Below are 10,235 nucleotides of genomic sequence, written 5' to 3' on the forward strand. Positions count from 1 at the left end.
TAAATTTTAAAAAAGAGAACTAAAAACTTTCTCTTTGGAGAGGGGCTGTAGGGGATGAGGGCTTTTGGACCTCATCCTATAATGCTCTGGGATCAATCCTGGTGGACTGGAGAGACCATATGTGGTACCCAGGATAAAATCCAGGTGGGTCAAGTGCAAGAAAAGCCCCTACATGCTGTAATATCCCACCCACCCCAGACCTGCAAACTTTCTTTTTTTTTTTTTTTTTTTTTTTTTTGCGTCACACCTGTCTATGCTTAGGGGTTACTCCTGGCTCTGCACTCAGGAATCACTCCTGGCAGTACTCAGGGGACCATATGGGATGCTGGGAATCGAACCCAGGTCAGCCTCGTGCAAGGCAAACGCCCTACCCGCTGTGCTATTGCTCCAGCCCCCAGACCTGCAAACTTTCAAATTCTTACAGACTCCACATTAAATTCTGGAGCCAGGCAATCTGCTTCAATGATGACCTCTGGGTAATTTTGAAGTTTGCTGAAGTTTGAGAATCACTGCTCTAGAGATTGTATTGCTTTTGTCTTCCTTTTCTTGTTTTTGTGCCACACCTGGCAGTGTTCAGGGCTTACTCCTGATTGCACTCAAGTATCACTCCTGGTGGGGCCCTGGGGACCATAGGGAACGAACATGGACTGGCCGAATTCAATGCAAACGCCCCACCTACCCTACCCATTGTTATATCTCTTTGGCCTCACTCTCAAGAGATTTTTTTTTTTTTATTGAATCACCATGTGAAAAGTTTCAAAGCTTTCAGGCTTAAGTCTCAGTCATACAATGATTAAACACCAGTGCACATGTTCCACCACCGAGAACCCCAGTGTACCTCCCATCCTGCCCCCACCCCCCGCCTGTGTGGCTGATGATTTTCACTTTACTTTCTCTTTACTTTGATTACATTCAATATTTCAACATAAAACTCACTATTATTTATTTGGAATTTTCCCCTAACAATCAGAGCTGCCGAAAAGGCATCATTTGATAATTTGTTTTCCATTCCTGAGAATGAAGAGCATATGAAGTCATGCGGCTGCGTGATTTTGGATTTCTGGTATTTTAGTAATTAAGTCCAGAGAAATTTCTGCCAGAAGTTGCATCATTGCAAGCTCATACCTCTGTTTAGTAGGCCTTATAAGATGGCGGTCACCACACCGCCGGGGAAAGGAAAGGCCGAGAGAGAAAAACCTTTCCCCTCTCGGGGCGGTATGGGGCCATAATTTAGTTCACAGTCTAAAGGCATTTCTGCAAGAAGCCACTGGGTGCCAAAAGTAGTTAGTTGGCCTCTGGGATCATGGGCGTTCAGGAATGGCGGAGCCGTTCCAGTGCAGCCACTCAGGGTCACATCCAGGTGGAGAGCGGCGTCACTCTAGAGATTTTTTTTTTTTTTTTTTTTTGCTTTTTGAGTCACACCCGGTGATGCACAGGGGTTACTCCTGGCTCTGCACTCAGGAATTACCCCTGGAAGTGCTCAGGGGACCATATGGGATGCTGGGAATCGAACCGGGGTTGGCGAGTGCAAGGCAAACGCCCTACCCACTGTGCTATTGCTCCAGCTGCCACTCTAGAGATTTTAAACAGAACTATTCACCCTTTCTTTCCACCACGTATAATATCTTCAAAGAATATGCAGGGCAAAAAAAAAAAAGAGAATATGCAGGGTAATATGACTTTAAGGCTGAAGTACATGCTTTGCTAATGGTAACCTACTCCATCCCTGCTACCAAAAAGTTCCCCAAGAACCACTCAGTGTACGCCCCCGTCTAGGTGCCCCCGTCCCCAGAGAACTCAAGATTTATGTTTCACACACTTAGCAACAACAAAAAAACATGCTGAGGTTGATTATTAACCCCTCCGATATTCAGCTAACCACCAGGACTTTAATAAAAGTCCAAACTCTGCATTTTTAATTTAATGCTGAATTCTAGTCAGCAAAGATTTTTGTGGATGTGCTATGTGGTAATAACTAACCATCAGTACCCAGAATTAAAAAATGTTTACCCAGATACTGGGGAAGCTCAGGATCCAAGGCCTGAAGTTATGAGTGGGGCAAAGTCCATCTTCATCGGTAAGAAAGACTTCATAGTGGACTCTGTTGACAGCACTCCCAGGTATGGCACAAAATAAAATAAGTGAATGGAAAGATTCAAATTGCTATTAAAACCCAAAACCATCCCCGCCCCCGCACACACGCCACACCTACCACCACACCACCACCCTTTATCTCACTGGGAAATGAGAGAGCTAATCTGTTCCTTCTTAAGGGGGTTGGGGGCGGCCCACACGCAGTGGTACTCAGGGGTAACTTCTGGCTCTGCACTCAGGAATTACTCCTAGCAGACTCGGAAGGGGCTGGAGCAATAGCACAGCAGTTGGGCTTTCGCTTTTCCCGCGGCCGACCCGAGTTTTATTCCTCCACCCCTCTCGGAGAGCCTGGCAAGCTACCAAGAGTATCTAGCCCACGCGGCAGAGCCTGGCAAGCTACCCGTGTGTATTGGTCATGCCAAAAACAGTATCAATAAATCTCTCAATGAGAGATGTTACTGGTGCCCGCTAGAACAAATCGATGAGCAACGGGATGACAGTGACAGACTCGGAAGACCATATGGGATACTGGGGATTGAACCAGGTCAACTGTGTGCAAGGCAAGAGCACTACCTGCTGTACTATTTCTCCAAGTCACTTATCTGTTCCTTTTCCAGACCGTTCTTCCACCCTTGCAGAGCTGCATTACCTTTGGAAACTTCAAAGGTACTATTGGTACCCTGTTAGATAACACTGGGTTGCCCTTGCTGCTCCCGCAGGGAGCTTAAGGCTTGTTGAGTTACTCTCACAACAGTGCAACTGAGGCACACCCAATTCCACCAAGCACTAATAATCCTAAACTGCTTTTCTCTTTCCTTTATGTCCTTTGTTTGGTTTATGTAGCAATGTCATTTAGCAAATGTTTATTTGCCAATGTTTATTTAGCAAATGGTTTATTTAGCAAAGGAAGACAATTGATGCTATGCTATGTAACATGGGAGTCAGCTGACTCCAAAATAATATTTACTCCTGGGCATCCATATTTACTTGACTTAAGCCTCAGTTGCCCTTAGTTCCTAGTACTCCAAAAGCAGGCTCCCGACGAGGGACTGATGGACCCAGAGCAAGCTGTGAGCTACCCTGGCATCAAAATGGGCCAGGCCAAGGACCATAATACTTAACTATAAGTTTAGAGCACGGTCATGGACAAGTTCTGTCATGACCCAAAAAGAGGTAACTGAATAAGGACCCTGCTAGGGGTTAAGAAAGACTAACCTGGCCTGAGGACTGTGGTCTGGAATATATAGTGAGCTGTTCCCAGGAAGAGCCAAGCTTTAAGCTTGATATATTTCTTACTATGCACATACAAATGACATTGCTATAAATATTATAGCACTGTAGCAGTGTCCTCCCATTGTTCATCGATTTGCTCAAGCAAGCACCAGTCACGTCTCCATTGTGAGACTTGTTACTGTTTTTGGCATATTGAATATGCCACGGATAGGTTGCCAGGCTCTGCCGTGCAGATGAGATACTCTCGGTAGCTTGCTGGGCTCTCCAAGAGGGATGGAAGAATTGAACCCTAGTCAGCCGTGTGCAAGGCGTACGCCCTACCCACTGTGCTATCGCTCTGCCCAGAAATATTATAAGAAGTAAATTTACTATAACTGTTTAAATGGATTACTAGCTGAGGAAAGAAGAAAGCAACACACCCTGGATGGAATCCCGCCTTTGAGCGGATTTCCTAGTAATCTGGAATAATCTCTTTAGATGAGTTGTTTTTTCTTTTTTGTGTTTGAGTTAATCTCCAGAAGGAGTGGCCTTTACCTCTCTTTGTTGTTATGATAATGTTCAACCCCACCTTTGAATCCCCATCCTGCATGATTCCTACAGAATTATGCTGTAAGGGGCTGGGGGAAAAGACTTAAGGAGGGAACGAGAGAAGACTTAAGTAAAGACTTAGAGAGAAGACTTGAGAGAGAGAACAACAACATGAAGGGGAAAAGAGAAGGACGAAGACTTGTTACTGGAAGGGACTTGTGGCAGAGACTTGTGCTGGCAGAGAGACTCGGAGGAGGGAGGCTGGACTGTAGGAAGGAGATGCTGAGAAGGAGATAGTGAAGATTAAGCGCTAAAGACTAGAGGTTGAGGACGAGAAGGTTGACGAGGAGACACTGAAGACAAGGAGAAGAACTGAGACTTCGGAGACTTTGGGGTCCGCAAGGAGACCAGGGTGACGGGACCCTGATGACCGGGACTATGGCCAAAACAACGGCTATGACAACACCAGGAAGGAGAGAGAAGTAAACTGGGGCCTGGGACCTGTTCCTCAGTTTCCCTCACCTGTCCTCCACCCGTCGTCTGGCCTGGGGAGGTGGCTCTTGGTCTGCCGAACGCCAGCGCCGTACCCTGTCTGTGAAGGCCCATCGCAAACAGCGTCTTTATCCTTTATGGAAACTTACAGTACCCCACTTTCAACATTCTACTCCCTCCAGGACACCCCTCCTCCGCCTACTCCTGTGCCTGCCTCCTTAGGCTCATGCTATTTCCCCTTTTTTCTTGCTGTATTAGTTGGGGTTCTGCCGAAAAACAGAATTTATTATAAGACTTGGATTTATTCTAAAAATGTATTCCTAGAATTCTGGAGGCTGGGGAAGTTCCACATCCTGCTGTCCAGAAGGTGGAGAAGCTCAAAGCCTGAGGAGGGGACACGGGGCAAAACCAGTGGTGTCAGTCAGAACTGAATTCAAGAGCCCCAGAAGCGGAGATGCAAGAATAGAGTTGGATGGAGCTGAGGTGCCAGTTCAAGCAGAAAGGGAAACCCGGCCTTCCTCCAGGTCGTTTTTTTCCTAACTTCGCAGGCCCAGGATGGACTGGATGGAGGGGCTGGGTGGATGGGCTGCATGCCGCCCACCGCCTTGGAGATGGGGTCCTTGTCACCTGGTCTACAGAATCAAACATGCATCTTTCCCAAGACACCCTCATAGACACACCCACTATCGGCCACGTGGCAGAAGGTCTTGACTGGTTCTTTTTGCTGAATGGATTTAGGTAAAAGGCTAGAGTGAAGGCAAGTAAAAAGAACTGCTTGAGTAGGTGAGAGGGCGACGCAGGGCCGGAGCACTGGCTTGCAGGTGCTATTGTGTTTGACCTCACAGCCCGATTGTCCTAACTCGACAGTACACTTCCCGATGTGGTTCCCACAGTACACACTTTTCCCTCTTGCCCAAAGTAGCAAGATGTTCTGACAAAGGGGTAGGCCTGCGGTCAGTCAGGCACACCGGGAGCAGAGTATTTTGTAGCCACTTTGCAGCCCACTACAGTATCCAGTCTTAAGTATATTCGTTTCCTAGAGCTGCAACAAGTTATCACAAAGCCAGTACCTTAAAACAGCTTATTCTCTCAGTCTACAGGTCAGGCGTCCATGAGTGGGTATTAGAAGGGGAATGAGGTGGCAAACGGTGTGGACAATTTCTTGACAAGTTGATACAAAAATTAGCCATCATATGTTGGGGACGGGCCTAGGCACCCTCTGCCTCTGTCCCTGTAAACAGGGACTGGGTGAGGAGGGGGCCTAGGCACTCCCTACCTTAGTTCCTGTAAATGGGAATGAGTATGGAGAAACGTGGCATGAGGGTGAGTCATCCCCTGACAGCTGACCTTGACAGGCGGCTGAAGGCCACCATGCTCTGGCGGCCAGCCTGGAAAGGAGGTCGAAGGGCCACCATGCTCTGGCGACCTGCCTCCTGAGAAAAGTTGAAGGGCCACCATGCTCTGGCAGCTGGACTCGAGAAGAGGCTGAAGGGAGGATTGGCTCGTGTCTGCCATGGCCATGCTCAAGGCCACATCTGCTTTCCCATGTTTCTCAAGGCTGAGAGAAGGAACCAAAAAACAAGTAATATTGGCAAAAATAAAGTTGCCTGCACCGCTTGATTAATAATGTTTATGCCACTTATGTAACCTGCTGATCGTTGCTAAAATAAGACTATATAAACCCGCTTGGATTTCAATAAACTTGCTGTATGCAGTCCTCCCTAGCCCACTCAACTCTCATTCCCTCTCTCCGGCCGAGGTTCAAGTTGGCCGCGCAGGCCTCGGCAATCATACCTGCTGTGCACCACGTCTTCAGAGTCTTCCCCATGTCCTTATCTCGAAACTCCTGAGTTGTGAAGGCTTCAACTCTGCTCCCCGTCAGCCATCCACACACAGTCCTCTTCAGCTCCGAGAAGTGCCTCCTTCCGGTTGCTGTCTGGCACCCGGACATTCTCTGTACAACTTCCTTTCCTCCGGCATTTTTCACACCCTTTTCTTTTCTTTTTTTTTCTTTTTTTTTTTTTTGTTTTTTGGGTCACACCCAGCGATGCTCAGGGGTTACTCCTGGCTTTGCACTCAGGAATTACTCCTGGCGGTGCCTGGGGGACCATATGGGATGCCAGGGATCGAACCCGGGTCGGCCGAGTGCAAGGCAGACGCCCTACCCGCTGTGCTATCGCTCAGGCCCCACACCCTTTCTTTATATTCAACCTTCCAATGCTTACGTTCTCATAACTTCCGCAGTGCAATGTACAAACTGCTGAATGCTCTCACCCTAGACACGCTGGCTTGCTAAAATTTCCAACCCAATCACCTTGCCAACACACACCCAAACCTAGGGAACCTCTTCCGGTGGATCGCAAGGTTCTGCTGGCCAACTGCCCACCCTTCTGGCAGAGCCATTTAAAAATGTTATTAAGGATATTACATTCCTAGAGCTGCAACAAGTTGTCACAAAGCCAGTACCTTAAGACAACAGAATTTTATTCTCAGTCTGGAGGTCAAGAGTCTATGCCTGGGTATTGGAAGGGGGTGAGGTAGCAAATGATGTGGACAATTCCTTCACAAGTGACAGTGGTGGCCAGCATTGCTCCTAGCCCTGTGAGTGAGTGATACAGTTTAAGCCCTCTGTGAGCACATATGCAAACACTGTAACCTATTGTGCAAATGTACGATAACGCCAGCAAAGCTCCACAAGTAAATGTGTGAGCACCTGGTCATCACAACATGAGCTCCACAAAGGAAAAAGGGAGAGGAGAGAGGAGAAAATATTCTAGGGGCTGGAGTGATAGTACAGCGGGTAGGGCATTTGCCTTGCATGTGGCCAACCAAGGTTTAATTCCCAGCATCCCATATGGTCCCTTGAGCACTGCCAGGAGTAATTGCTGGGTGTGACCCAAAAAGAAAAAAAAAGGAAATAGTCTAAATTTCATGCATAAAAATATTATGTGTCAGGACTGGAGAGATAGTATTGCAGGTATGATGCTTGCCTTGTATGTGGCCAACCTGGGTTCAATTCCAGAACCCCCAGAGGGTCCTCTGAGCCCAACAGGAGTGATCCAAAGCAGGAGTAAGCTCTAAGCACCGCTGGTTGTTGCCCCAAAACCAAAATGATAATAATAACAATAAGCATTGACCAGATAGGTAACCCATATGGGTGTGTTCCCAGGTTGCAATAGTAATTTTTCCAGACGATCAGAAAGTTTTTCTGAAAGTGAATATATTTTTAGTCCTGTTGATTAGTTGTTTTTCTCCATCACATTGTTACTCTTTCTGATAATGGTCCTAGGGTTAATGATGGAATCATTTCAGAATAATTACAATATTCTAGATGGCTTACTAAATCATGTAATCTAAAAATAATTTGGGTCACATTCTAATTAGCAATTGCAGGAATATGCTGGGGTTTTTTTTTGACAATGATATGAAAACTTAAAACCTGTTTACCTCTTTCTACAGTGAGAATGCAAAATGTGGAGCCTTTTTTGTAATATAGGCATATAGAATTATCATTTATTTTATCCATGTGGAAATATGCATGGCATTATTAGTTTCTTATAATTTGACTTTGACTTAATAACAAGGCAAAAGTAAAACTATCATAATAGACACACAGTTTTTGATGCATAGAACATTAAGATTTGGTGCAGACTTCCTGTGGATTAGTCACAGAGCCCACACATACTTAATAGTCACTATTTTTAATGGTTGTATAAGAATGCAGTGCCAGTACCAGACCTATTGTTATTTATTGATTTTTCTTTCTGCAGGGCTGGGGATCAAACTCAAGGCTTCACATATGAAAAGCAAGTCCTCTCTAGCTGAACTACACCTCCAGTCCATTTGGCTTATTTTTATTTATTTTGATTTTAGGGCCACACCTGGCTGGCTCAGGGATAACTCCTGGCCTTGTGCTTAGAGATTACTCCTGATGGGTGCGGGGGCATCAGAGGTGCCGGGAATCAGACCCAGGTTTCCTGTATACAAGATAAGCGCCTCACCTGCTTTACTATCTCTCTAGCCCCGTTCGGCCTGTTTTTAAACTAGTGTGATAATTCCTAGTCATGACATTCTATATGTTTGCTTTTTAAAATGAGTCACCACAATGAGGTTGTTCTAACCCTTCACACTATAAGAGATATAGCCTTTACTTTTATTTGCTTGTTAAATCAATTCTCTTTATTAAGATAGATCTTAAAAACTACATGAGACTTGGGACCAGAGATGTGACTTATGGGCTTTGCATTTGAAAGACCCTGGGCTTAATCCCTGCACCAAATGGCCCATCACTAATGGCCTCTGAGCACCCACAACAATAAAATAAACCATTTATTTTTTTTTTTTTTTTTTTGGATATATTCTATTTATTTTTTTTTTATTATTATTTTTTTTTCATTTATTTTATTTTATTTTTTTTAAATTTTATCACCATGTGGAAAGTTACAGAGTTCTCAGAAAATAAACCATTTAAAACACACACACACACACACACAAAACTGTGTGATTAAGGAAGAAATAGAAGATATAGGCCTATCAGACATATATAGGGCTTTTAACTACTCTGAAAGCTGAAGTTGAATACACATTCTTCTCCAGTTCACATGAGGCATTCTCCAAGATAGACCACATGCTAGGTAATAAAACATATTTCCATAAAACCAAGAAATAAAAATTCTATAAACTATCCTCTCAGACTACCACACTCTGAAAAAGAAAATTAATAAATAGAAATGGCAGAAAATAAAAACAACCTCAATGCTTAGAAATTAAACAAAAATAAATGTAAAGGGCTTTTTCTGAACAAGAAAATACCATTAAGGCTGGAGCGATAGCACAGTGGGTAGGGCATTTGCCTTGTACGCGGGTTCGATTCCCAGCATCCCATATGGTCCCCCCCCCCAGCACTACCAGGAATAATTCCTGAGTGCATGAGCCAGGAGTAACCCCTGTGCATCGCCAGGTGTGACCCAAAAAGAAAAAAAAAGACCATTAAAAAACAGAACCTTTGAAAACTAAAATAAAGATACAGAGTCAGGGGAACAACAACAAATGGCCAAAGGCACAGAACTGGAGAGTTGGTCTACAAATCTGGTCCCTAGGACATTAGTGGAGGAAGCTGGCATGGTGATGGGCATGGTATCTGAATACTATATGCATGAAACAATCATTAACAGTATTGTAAATCATGGTACCTTAATAACAATAGGAGGGGAAAAACTGTATGGGTCTGGAAAAATTCTCAACCAAATTCAGTCTTGTCATCTTCATTAAATTAATTCCAACATGATTTCATCCACATTGCTCAAGGGGATGAAGAATTTGCTTTAATAAATTACTCAGTTGTTCACTCAACAATTACACTCTAAGTTGTCAGCACCCGCCCCCAGACTATAAGCTCCCCATGGGCAATAACCACATTTTCTCTGATTCATGTAAGTTCTGTAGGGTGCTTGGCAGTATTCTTTACCCTGTGGAGTACTCAGTACCTCAGTATTATGATGTTGCTGGCCACACCTAAACGTAAGACCTGAGGGACAGAGTCAGCGCTGCCTGGCATGTGGCTGATGTGTCTGACCCCTGGCACCACACGTTCCCCAAAGCATCTTTGGGTACATTCCTAGAGGTCCTTAAGCACTGCCAGGGGGACCCGAAGAATCCTTGGCTTTGCAGGATCCAAGTAGCACCAAATCCTTAGGTGCTAGCTCTGATCTGATGGCATATGTTTAGGAGAAATTTGCCAGGAATGGTCCCCAGGACCCCCTGAAAACAAAAAGTCAAGGAGTTAGCAGGGCTATTCTCTCTTCTAAGACACTAAGAACTCTTTCCTTTTTGGAGGGCGGAGGGGAATTGGGCCACACACAGCAGCACTCATTTCAAAGGGAACAGTA

The sequence above is a fragment of the Sorex araneus genome, chromosome 2 (genome assembly GCF_027595985.1).
Source record: "Sorex araneus isolate mSorAra2 chromosome 2, mSorAra2.pri, whole genome shotgun sequence".
Lineage (NCBI taxonomy): Eukaryota > Metazoa > Chordata > Mammalia > Eulipotyphla > Soricidae > Sorex > Sorex araneus.